Genomic DNA, 13158 nt, shown 5'->3' on the forward strand with positions numbered 1-13158 from the left:
CGGCGTGGTGGTGCCGGGTGGTCGTCGACGCGCCCCCGGCCCAGATCCGGGCACGTCGGGCCCATCTGGGCCCCTGGGGGCCGGCCCCCGGCATGGTCTCGTTGTCTGCGGCGCGGTGAGGAGGAGGAGCGGCTCGGACTTGGGGCGTCGGCGTCGATGGCGTGCCGGTAGCAGCGCGAAGGCGGGAGCTTTACGGGCCCACGAGGGCTCGGCCGGGCCTGTGGGCCTACGGGCCTGGTGTGCTCCTGCTATTGCCTCCGGACGGCTACTGTCGCTGACGGTGGAGGTGAGGCCCTCCCGCGTGCCGATGGTGCTGATGCCCTAGTCCCGGCTCTGATTCCTCGTCGTGTTGTTCTCACTTCGCGGTGCCGTGGTGAGATGGCGTGGAGGCCTCATGACTGCGTTGGCGTAGGGTGGTGGTTGGTTTGGTGGCGGGATCCGGAGCGCCCGAGGTGCGGGTTGGGATCGGGGGAAACCCCTGTCGGCGTGGCCGACCCCGGCGCGGTGGCGCCTGTGGGTGCCGCCTGACCTTCCGGGAGGGCGTCGGGGGCTACTCTTCCTATCGCCTCGTCGTGTACCGGGGGAAACCCTTGGCAGCAGCGTCGTCATCGTCGCGATCCTTCTTGGAGGTGTTGATTGGTGCCGGCGCTTCGGAGTCTTGGAGCCTAGTGGATTAGACCGGTGGGCCTAGCGATCGCGAGGCTTCTTCGTTTTTGTTGATCCGCCGTTGTCGGCATTTGTTTCTTTTGCTCTTTTTCTGTTGTTTCTTTTGGGCGCGACTGTGCTGCTTCCGCCCCAGCACCTATCCCTGTATGATCCGGTTGGTTGCTTTGTATACAAAGCGGGGGAAACCCTTTTTCGGTATATTGGTTTTCAGGATCTTATGCACAACAGCCCTGCAAGTATCAGGGAATTAAGCTTGAATTTTGGGCTTTACATGGCAGAAAATTTAGTACTGCTTACAATTACTCCATCCGTTCCGTGCCGTAATACAAAATGTTATCTCTACTCTTAAAGAAAAGTTTTTAGGATCGTCTCATTCATGTACGTGTTCCATCCCACGATCCCATTAATTTTATTTCACTGATTTTTTGTCTACCCACTTGGTTCCTGTCTCGGTCTCTAGAACCAGTTTGCCTTTGGACCTAGCCCCTGCGTCATGGCCCCCACGTTATCTTCCTAGCCTCGTCAACTCGCTCGCCCTATCCGATTTTCTCTTCCTCTCTCATGCAGAGCGGGAGCGGCTTGGGTTACGCTCCGTCGTTGCCTTCACCTCATCGCACCATCACCTTCAGCCATCGTCGCCTCGCAGCGTCGGCCAGGTCATCATCGGGCGCATCACCTGGAAGTGCGCTGTTGGACACAAGCCCAGTTCGACCATGTTTGTTGTCTGCCTCTGACCTGACACACATGTCCTTGTTGTTCATTTGGTCCGTCTCCGGTATCCCAACCCAACTATGGTAACTAAAGATGCAACCCATCTTCTTCTATGCCACAGACAACCTTCATCCTTTTTTCCAGAGAAGAGGAAGTATGAAGCAATATATTAGTTGATAAGTATTTCCCTCAGTGAGAACCAATGTTATTAAACCAATAAGAGAACCATGCAAATCCTAGTCAAATAGCACATGCACACACAAGAGCAAATACTTGCACCCAACACGGACAAGAGAGTTGTCAATCCCCTTGAACTCGTTACTTGTAAGGATTAAATCTGATAGTGGTAGATAACCAACCTGTGGTTGGATGGTTAGAGGGACAGTGGTATCCTGGTATCCTCAGCTCACCAGGGTTCAAGTCCTGGTGCTCGCATTATTTCTCCCGTCAACGACGAGACGCCTACGGTGACTTCATAAATCTCAAGATGATATGTCGGCTCAGTCCAGAATGAGTCGCCATGTGCTTTGTCGGCTCATTATTACATCTTGCAACTCTCCTATTTTTTTATAGTCATAGCTATTCCTTATCTGGCCGGCTCAATATTTTGAGTACCTTGGCGACTTATTAATAATGGAACAAACATGTTGACTCGCCCCACAATCATAGTAACCTCATTATTTTGCTATAGTTCATTATATAAACCAACTAGCGACTTATCGCTTATAAAATGATCCGCCATTCATACTTTGCCCGCCGTTTTAACCCTTTAGGCAACTCATCATGACCAAGACTGACAGGGCCAAAACCGATAAGGCCTGCAACTGGGTCCAATCCCAAGTTTCCCCCTGGTACTTGCTGACCTCGTGGGGCAGGGTCTTCTTGAAGGAAATATGCCCTAGAGGCAATAATAAAGTTGTTATTTATATTTCCTTATATCATGATAAATGTTTATTATTCATGCTAGAATTGTATTAACCGGAAACTTGATACATGTGTGGATACACAGACAAAACAAAGTGTCCCTAGTATGCCTCCACTAGACTAGCTCGTTAATCAAAGATGGTTAAGTTTCCTAAACCATAGATATGTGTTGTCATTTGATGAATGGGATCACATCATTAGAAGACTGATGTGATGGACAAGACCCATCCGTTAGCTTAGCATAGTGATCGTTAAGTTTTATTGCTATTGCTTTCTTCATGACTTATACATATTCCGTTTACTATGAGATTATGCAACTCCCGAATACCGGAGGAACACCTTGTGTGCTATCAAACGTCACAACGCAACTGGGTGATTATAAAGATGCTCTACAGGCGTCTCCGAAGGTGTTTGTTGGGTTGGCATAGATCGAGATTAGGATTTGTCACCTCGGGTATCGGAGAGGTATCTTTGGGCCCTCTCGATAATGCACATCATGATAAGCCTTGCAAGCAATGTGACTAATGAGTTAGTTGCGGGATGATGCATTACGGAACGAGTAAAGAGACTTGCCGGTAACGAGATTGAACTAGGTATGAGGATATCGACGATCGAATCTCGGGCAAGTAACATATCGATGACAAAGGGAATAACGTATGTTGTCATTGCGGGTTGACCGATAAATATCTTCTAGAATATGTAGGAACCAATATGAGCATCCAGCCTCCATTGTTGGTTATTGACCGGAGATGTGTCTTGGTCATGTCTACATAGTTCTCGAACCTGTAGGGTGTTCGGAGACGATTTGTATTATGAGTTATGTGTTTTTGGTGACCAAAGATTGTTCGGAGTCCCGAATGAGATCACGGACATGACGAGGAGTCTCGAAATGGTCAAGAGGTAAAGATTGATATATTGGACGATGGTATTCGGACACCGGAATGGTTTCGGAATGATTCGGGTATTTTTTGGAGTAACGAGGGGTTACCGGAACCCCCCGGGGAAGTAATGGGCCTACATGGGCCATAGGGGAGAGGGAGGGGAGTGATACGTATCCAACGTATCTATAAGTTTTGATTGTTCCATGCTGTTATATTATCATTCCTGGATGTTTTACAATCATTTTATAGTCATTTTATATCATTTTTTGGTACTAACCTATTGACATAGTGCCCAGTGCCAGTTGCTGTTTTCTGCATGTTTTTTACATCGCAGGAAATCATTACCAAACGGAGTCCAAATGCAACGCAACTCTCGGAGGTTTTTTTTTGAGCTAGAAGAAAGCCAATGGGCCAAGGAAGCACCTGCGGGGCTGCTCGAGGGGAGCAGCACCCACCAGGGTGCACCAGGAGGCCCAGGCGCGCCCTGGGGGGTTGTGCCCACCTCAGGTGCCCCCCGAACCACCTCTTTGCTCTATAAATACCCAAATATTCCATAAACCCTAGGGGAGCCGACGAAATATTGATCCAGCCACCGCAGAGTCCAGAAACACCAGATCCAATCTAGATACCGTCATGGAGGGGTTCACCACTTCCATTGGTGCCTCTCCTATGATGCGTGAGTAATTCTTTGTAGACCTATGGGTCCGTAGTTAGTAGCTAGATGACTTCCTCTCTCTTTCTCTCTTTCTCTCTCTCTCTCTCTCTCTCTCTTGTTTATCAATACAATGGTCTCTTGGAGATCCATATGATGTAAGTCTTTTGGTGGTGTGTTTGTTGGGATTCGATGAACTTTGAGTTTATGATCAGATCTATGTTTTTATCCATGAAAGTTATTTGAGTCTTCTTTGATCTCTTATATGCGTGATTGCTTATAGCCTCGTATTTCTTCTATGATATTTGGGTTTTGTTTAGCCAACTTGATATATTTATCTTGCAACGGGAAGAGGTGCTTTGTAGTGGGTTCGATCTTACGGTGCTTGATCCCAGTGACAGAAAGGGAACCAACATGTATGTATCGTTGCTACTAAGGATAACAAGATGATATCTATGTTGGGGAACATAGTAATTTCAAAAAATTTCCTACGCACACGCAAGATCATGGTGATGCATAGCAACGAGAGGGGGAGTGTATCTTCATACCCTTGAAGATCGCTAAGCGGAAGCGTTTATCAACGCGGTTGATGTAGTCGTACGTCTTCACGATCCGACCGATCCAAGTACTGAACGCACGTCACCTCCGAGTTCTGCACACGTTCAGCTCGATGACGTCCTCGCCTTCTCGATCCAGCAAGACGGGCAAAGTAGTAGATGAGTTCCAGCAGCACGACGACGTGGTGACGGTGTTGGTGAAGAACAATCTCCGCAGGGCTTCGCCTAAGCACTATGGAAACTATGACAGAGGATAAACTAGAGGGGACGGGGTTGCCGGCACACGGCTTGGTGTTTCTTGATCTGTCTTTGGTGCTAACCCCGCCCCTCTATTTATATGTTGAGCCCTGGGGTCGAAACTTGGAGCAAAAGCCTCCTCAAAGTCGGTTTTGCCCGAAAGGCAAGAGTCCCACTCGGACTCCAGGACCAAACGCCACAATCCTTGGCGTCTGGCCCAGACGCCATGGGCCTCGGCGTCTGGCCCAGGGCCAGACGCCAGGGTCTCCGGCGTTTGGCCCCTGGCCTCCGAAAACTCCTTTTGTACCGACTTATAGCCCCGTGGGCCTGACCCCTTGGCCTAAACATATCATCCAATATATGAATCTTTACCTCCAGACCATTCCGGAGCTCCTCGTCATGTCCGTGATCTCATCCGGGACTCCGAACAACATTCGGTCACCAACATACATAACTCATATAATACTATATCGTCAACGAACGTTAAGCGTGCGGACCCTACGGGTTCAAGAACTATGTAGACATGACCGAGACATCTCTCTGGTCAATAACCAATTGCAGAACCTGGATGCCCATATTGGCTCCTACATATTCTACGAAGATCTTTATCGGTCAAACCGCATAACAACATACGTTGTTCCCTTTGTCATCGGTATGTTACTTGCCCAAGATTCGATCGTCGGTATCTCAATACCTAGTTCAATCTCGTTACCGGCAAGTCTCTTTACTCGTTCCGTAATACATCATCCCGCAACTAACTCATTAGTTACAATGCTTGCAAGGCTTATAGTGATGTGAATTACCGAGTGGGCCCAGAGATACCTCTCCGACGATCGGAGTGACAAATCCTAATCTCGAAATACGTCAACCCAACAAGTACCTTCGGATACACCTGTAGATCACCTTTATAATCATGCAGTTACGTTGTGACGTTTGGTAGCACACAAAGTGTTCCTCCGGTAAATGGGAGTTGCATAATCTCATAGTCATAGGAACATGTATAAGTCATGAAGAAAGCAATAGCAACATACTAAACGATCAAGTGCTAAGCTAACGGAATGGATCAAGTCAATCACATCATTCTTCTAATGATGTGATCCCGTTAATCAAATGACAACTCATGTCTATGGCTAGAAAACACAACCATCTTTGATGAACAAGCTAGTCAAGTAGAGGCATACTAGTGACACTATGTTTGTCTATGTATTCACACATGTATTATGTTTCCGGTTAATACAATTCTAGCATGAATAATAAACATTTATCATGAAATAAGGAAATAAATAATAACTTTATTATTGCCTCTAGGGCATATTTCCTTCAGTCTCCCACTTGCACTAGAGTCAATAATCTAGTTCACATCGCCATGTGATTTAACACCAATATTCATATATGTATATGATTAACACCCATAGTTCACATCGTCATGTGACTAACACCCAAAGGGTTTGCCAGAGTCAATAATGTAGTTCACATCGCTATGTGATTAACACCCAAAAATTACTAAGGTGTGATCATGTTTTGCTCATGAGAGAAGCTTAGTCAACGGGTCTGTCGCATTCAGAGCCGTATGTATTTTGCAAATATTTATGTCTATAATGCTCTGCACGGAGCTACTCTAGCTAATTGCTCCCACTTTTAATATGTATCCAGATTGAGACTTAGAGTCATCTGGATCGGTGTAAAAGCTTGCACCGATGTAACTCTTTATGACGGGTTCTTTAATCACCTCCATAATCGAGAAATATTTCCTTAGTCCTCACTAAGCATATTCTTGACCAATATCCAGTGATCTACTCCTAGATCACTATTGTACTCCCTTGCCAAATTCAGAGCAAGGTATACAATAGGTCTGGTACATAGCATAGCATACTTTATAGAACCTATGACTGAGGCATAGGGAATGACTTTCATTCTCTTTTCTATTTTCTGCCGTGGTCGGGATTTGAGTCTTACTCAATTTCACACCTTTGCAACATAGGCAAGAACTCTTTCTTTGACTGTTCCATTTTGAACTACTTCAAAATCTTGACAAGGTATGTACTTATTGAAAAACTTATCAAGCATCTTGATCGATCTCAATAGATCTTGATGCTTAATATGTAAGTAGCTTTCTGAGGTCTTTCTTTTAAAGAACTCCTTTCAAATACTCCTTTATGCTTTCTAGAAAAATTCTACATCATTTCTGATCAACAATATGTTACTCACATATATTTATCAGAAAGGCGGTAGTGCTCCCACTCACTTTATTGTAAATACAGGCTTCACCGCAAGTCTGTATAAAACTATATGCTTTGATCAACTTATCAAAGTGTATATTCCAACTCTGAGATGCTTGCACCAGTCCATAGATGGGTCGCTGGAGCTTGCACATTTTGTTAGCACCTTTAAGATTGACAAAACCTTCTGGTTGCATCATATAAAACTCTTCTTTAAGAAAACCATTAAGGAATGCAGTTTTGACATCCATTAGCCAGATTTCATAAAATGTGGCAATTGCTAACATGATTCGGACAGACTTAAGCATCGCTACAGTTGAGAAAATTTCATTGTAGTCAACACCTTGAACTTGTCAAAAACCTTTTTGCGACAAGTCGAGCTTTGTAGATAGTAACACTACTATTAGCGTCTGTCTTCCTCTTGAAGATCCATTTATACAATATGGCTTGCCGATCATCGGGTAATTCCACCAAAGTCCACACTTTGTTCTCATACATGGATCCCATCTCAGATTTCATGGCCTCAAGCCATTTCACGGAATCTGGGCTCATCATCGCTTCCTCATAGTTCGTAGGTTCATCATGGTCTAGTAACATGACTTCCAGAATAGGATTACCATACCACTCTGGTGCGGACTGTACTTTGGAAGACCTACGAGGTTTTGTAGTAACTTAATCTGAAGTTTCATGATCATCATCATTAGCTTCCTCACTAATTGGTGTAGGAATCACTAGAACTGATTTCTGTGATGAACTACTTTCCAATTCGGGAGAAGATACAAATTACCTTATCAAGCTCTACTTTCTTCCCACTCACTTCTTTCGAGAGAAACTCCTTCTCTAGAAAGGATCCATTCTTAGCAACGAATGTTTTGCCTTCGGATCTATGATAGAAGGTGTACCCAACAGTTTCCTTTGGGTATTCTATGAAGACACACTTCTCTGATTTGTGTTCGAGCTTATCAGGTTGAAAACTTTTTTCACATAAGCATCGCAACTCCAAACTTTAAGAAATGACAGTTTAGGTTTACTGCTAAACCATAGTTCATATGGTGTCCTCTAAACGGATTTAGATGGTGCCCTATTAAAGTGAATGCAACTATATCTAATGCATAGCCCCAAAACAATAATGGTAAATCGGTAAGATACATCATAGATCGCACCATATCCAATAAAGTGCGGTTACGATGTTCGGACACACCATTATGCTGTGGTGTTTTATGTGGCGTGAGCTGTGAAACTATTCCACATTGTTTAAAATGAAGGCCAAACTCGTAACTCAAATATTCTTCTCTACGATCAGATTGTAGAAACTTTATTTTCTTGTTACGATGATTCTCCACTTCACTCTAAAATTCTTTGAACTTTTCAAATGTTTCAAACTTGTGCTTCATTAAGTAGATATACGCATATCTGCTCAAATCATCTGTGAAGGTCAGAAAATAACGATACCCGCCACGAGCATCAACACTCATTGGACCGCATACATCGGTATGTATTATTTCCAACAAGTTAGTAGCTTGTTCCGTTGTTCCGGAGAACAGAGTTTTAGTCATCTTGCCCAAAAGGCACGATTTGCATGCATCAAATGATTCATAACCAAGTGATTCCGAAAATCCATCTTTATGGAGTTTCTTCATGCGCTTTACACCGATATGACCCAAACGGCAGTGCCACAAATAAGTTGCACTATCATTATTAACTTTGCATCTTTTGGTATCAACATTATGAATATGTGTATCACTATGATCAAGATTCAATAAACCATCACCATTGGGTGTATGACCATAGAAGGTTTTATTCATGTAAAGAGAATAACAATTTTTCTCTATCTTAGATGAATAATCGTATCGCAATAAACATGATCTTATCATATTTATGCTCAAAGCAAACACCAAATAACATTTATTTAGGTTTAACACTAATCTCGAAAATATAGGGAGTGTGTGATGATGATCATATCAATATTGGAACTACTTCCAACACTCATCGTCACTTCCCCTTCAACTAGTCTCTGTTTATTCTGTAACTCCTGTTTCGAGTTACTAATCTTAGCAACCAAACAAGTATCAAATACTCAGGGGCTACTATAAACACTAGTAAGGCACACATCAATAACCTGTATATCAAATATACCCTTGTTCAATTTGTCATCCTTCTTATCCACCAAATATTCAGGGCATTTCCGCTTCCAGTGACCATTTCCTTTGCAGTGTAAGCACTCAGTTTCAGGTTTTGGTCCAACTTTGGGCTTCTTCGCAGGAGTGACAACTTGCTTGTCATTCTACTTGAAGTTCCCTTTCTTTCCCTTTGCCCTTCTCTTGAAACTAGTGGTCTTGTCAATCATCAACACTTGATGCTCTTTCTTGATTTCTACCTTTGTTGATTTCAACATCACGAAGAGCTCGGGAATCGTTTTCGTCATCCCTTGCATACTATAGTTCATCACGAAGTTCTGGTAACTAGAGAACTCTATCAATCACTATCTTATCTGGAAGATTAACTCCCACTTGATTCAAGCGATTGTAGTACCCATACAATCTGAGCACATGCTCACTAGTTGAGCGATTCTCCTCCATCTTTTAGCTATAGAACTTGTTGGAGACTTCATATTTCTCAACTCGGGTATTCGCTTGAAATATTAACTTCAATTCCTGGAACATCTCATATGGTCCATGACGTTCAAAACATCTTGTGAAGTCCCGATTCTAAGCCGTTAAGCATGGTGCACTAAACTATCAAGTAGTCATCATATTGAGCTAGCCAAACATTCATAACGTCTGCATCTGCTCCTGCAATAGGTCTGTCACCTAGCGGTGAATTAAGGACATAATTCTTCTGTGCAGCAATGAGGATAAACCTCAGATCACAGATCCAATCCGCATCATTGCTACTAACATCTTTCAACACAATTTTTCTCTAGGAACATATCAAAATAAACATATGAAAGCAACAACATGAGCTATTGATCTACAACATAATTTGCAAAATACTACCAGGACTAAGTTCATGATTAATTTAAGTTCATTTAATCATATTACTTAAGAACTCCCACTTAGACAGACATCTCTCTAGTCATCTAAGTGATCACGTGATCCAAATCAACTAAACCATGTACGATCATCACGTGAGATGGAGTAGTTTTTCAATGGTGAACATCACTATGTTGATCATATCTACTATATGATTCACGCTCGACCTTTCGGTCTCCGTGTTCCGAGGCCATATCTGTATATGCTAGGCTCGTCAAGTTTAACCTGAGTATTCCGCGTGTGCAACTGTTTTGCACCCGTTGTATTTGAACGTAGAGCCTATCACACCCGATCATCACGTGGTGTCTCATCACGAAGAACTTTCGCAACGGTGCATACTCAGGGGGAACACTTCTTGATAATTTAGTGAGAGATCATCTTAAAATGCCACCGTCAATCAAAGCAAGATAAGATGCATAAAGGATAAACATCACATGCAATCAATATAAGTGATATGATATGGCCATCATCATCTTGTGCTTGTGATCTCCATCTCCGAAGCACCGTCGTGATCACCATCGTCACCGGCGCGACACCTTGATCTCCATCGTAGCATCGTTGTCGTTACGACATCTATTGCTTCTACGACTATCGCTACCGCTTAGTGATAAAGTAAAGCAATTACAGGGCGTTTGCATTTCATACAATAAAGCGACAACCATATGGCTCCTGCCAGTTGCCGATAACTCGGTTACAAAACGTGATCATCTCATACAATAAAATATAGCATCACGTCTTGACCATATCACATCACAACATGCCCTGCAAAAACAAGTTAGACGTCCTCTACTTTGTTGTTGCAAATTTTACTTGGCTGCTACAGGCTTAGCAAGAACCATTCTTACCTACGCATCAAAACCACAACAATAGTTTGTCAAGTTGATGCTGTTTTAACCTTCGCAAGGACCGGGCATAGCCACACTCGGTTCAACTAAAGTGAGAGAGACAGACACCCGCCAGTCACCTTTAAGCAACGAGTTATCGTAGTGGTGAAACCAGTCTCGCGTAAGCGTACGCGTAATGTCGGTCCAGGCCGCTTCATCTCACAATGCCGCTGAACGAAAGTATGACATGCTGGTAAGCAGTATGACTTATATCGCCCACAACTCACTTGTGTTCTACTCGTGCATATGACATCTACGCATAAAACCAGGCTCGGATGCCACTGTTGGGGAACGTAGTAATTTCAAAAAATTTCCTATGCACACGCAAGATCATGGTGACGCATAGCAACGAGAGGGGGAGTGTATCTTCATACCCCTGAAGATCGCTAAGCGGAAGCGTTTATCAACGCGGTTGATGTAGTCGTACGTCTTCACGATCCGACCGATGCAAGTACCGAACGCATGGCACCTCCGAGTTCTGCACACGTTCAGCTCGATGACGTCCTCGCCTTCTCGATCCAGCAAGACGGGTGAAGTAGTAGATGAGTTCCGATAGCACGACGGCGTGGTGACGGTGTTGGTGAATAACAATCTCCGCAGGGCTTCGCCTAAGCACTACGGAAACTATGACGGAGGATAAACTAGAGGGGACGGGGTTTCCGGCACACGGCTTGGTGTTTCTTGATCTGTCTTTGGTGCTAGCCCCACCCCTCTATTTATATGTTGAGCCCCGGGGTCGAAACTTGGAGCAAAAGCCTCCTCAAAGTCGGTTTTGTCCGAAAGGCAAGAGTCCCACTCAGAGTCCAGGACCAAACGCCACAATCCTTGGCGTCTGGCCCAGACGCCATTGGCCTAGGCGTCTGGCCCAGGGACAGACGCCAGGGTCTCCGGTGTTTGGCCCCGTGGCCTCCGAAAACTCCTTTTGCACCGACTTATAGCCCCGTGGGCCTGACCCCTTGGCCTAACCATATCATCCAATATATGAATCTTTACCTCTGGACCATTTCGGAGCTCCTCATCATGTCCGTGATCTCATTCGGGACTCCGAACAACATTCGGTCACCAACATACATAACTCATATAATACTATATCGTCAACGAACGTTAAGCGTGCGGACCCTACGGGTTCGAGAACTATGTAGACATGACCGAGACATCTCTCTGATCAATAACCAATAGTGAACCTGGATGCCCATATTGGCTCCTACATATTCTACGAAGATCTTTATCGGTCAAACCGCATAACAACATACGTTATTCCCTTTGTCATCGGTATGTTACTTGCCCAAGATTCGATCGTCGGTATCTCAATACCTAGTTCAATCTCGTTACCGGCAAGTCTCTTTACTCGTTCCGTAATACATCATCCCGCAACTAACTCATTAGTTACAATGCTTGCAAGGCTTATAGTGATGTGAATTACCGAGTGGGCCCAGAGATACCTCTCCGACAATCGGAGTGACAAATCCTAATCTCGAAATACGTCAACCCAACAAGTACCTTCGGAGACACCTGTAGAGCACCTTTATAATCACCCAGTTATGTTCTGACGTTTGGTAGCACACAAAGTGTTCCTCCGGCAAACGGGAGTTGGATAATCTCATAGTCATAGGAACATGTATAAGTCATGAAGAAAGCAATAGCAACATACTAAACGATCAAGTGCTAAGCTAACAGAATGGGTCAAGTCAATCACATCATTCTTCTAATGATGTGATCCCGTTAATCAAATGAAAACTCATGTATATGGCTAGAAAACACAACCATCTTTGATGAACAAGCTAGTCAAGTAGAGGCATACTAGTGACACTATGTTTGTCTATGTATTCACACATGTATTATGTTTCCGGTTAATACAATTCTAGCTTGAATAATAAACATTTATCATGAAATAAGGAAATAAATAATAACTTTATTATTGCCTCTAGAGCATATTTCCTTCAATCTATATCTGCCGCAATAGATAAACGGATCTCGTCTACATCATGTCATCATTCTTATTGCATTACTCCGTTTTCTCATGAACTTAATACACTAGATGCATGCTGTATAGCGGTCAATGTGTGGAGTAATAGTAGTAGATGCAGGCAGGAGTCGGTCTACTAATCTTGGAAGTGATGCCTATATAATGATCATTGCCTGGATATTGTCATGATTATTTGAAGTTCTATCAATTGCCCAACAATAATTGTTTTCCCATCGTTTGTTATTTTTCTCGAGAGAAGCCACTAGTAAAACCTATGGCCCCCGGGTCTCTTTTCATCATATTTGCCTTTGCAATCTATTTTCTCTTGCATTTATTTTCAGATCTATTAAACCAAAAATACAAAAATACCTTGCTGCAATTTATTTATTCCGCGATCTATTTATCCAATCTACCACTTTTTAGCTCACA

Source organism: Triticum aestivum, chromosome 5B, assembly GCF_018294505.1.
Source record: "Triticum aestivum cultivar Chinese Spring chromosome 5B, IWGSC CS RefSeq v2.1, whole genome shotgun sequence".
Lineage (NCBI taxonomy): Eukaryota > Viridiplantae > Streptophyta > Magnoliopsida > Poales > Poaceae > Triticum > Triticum aestivum.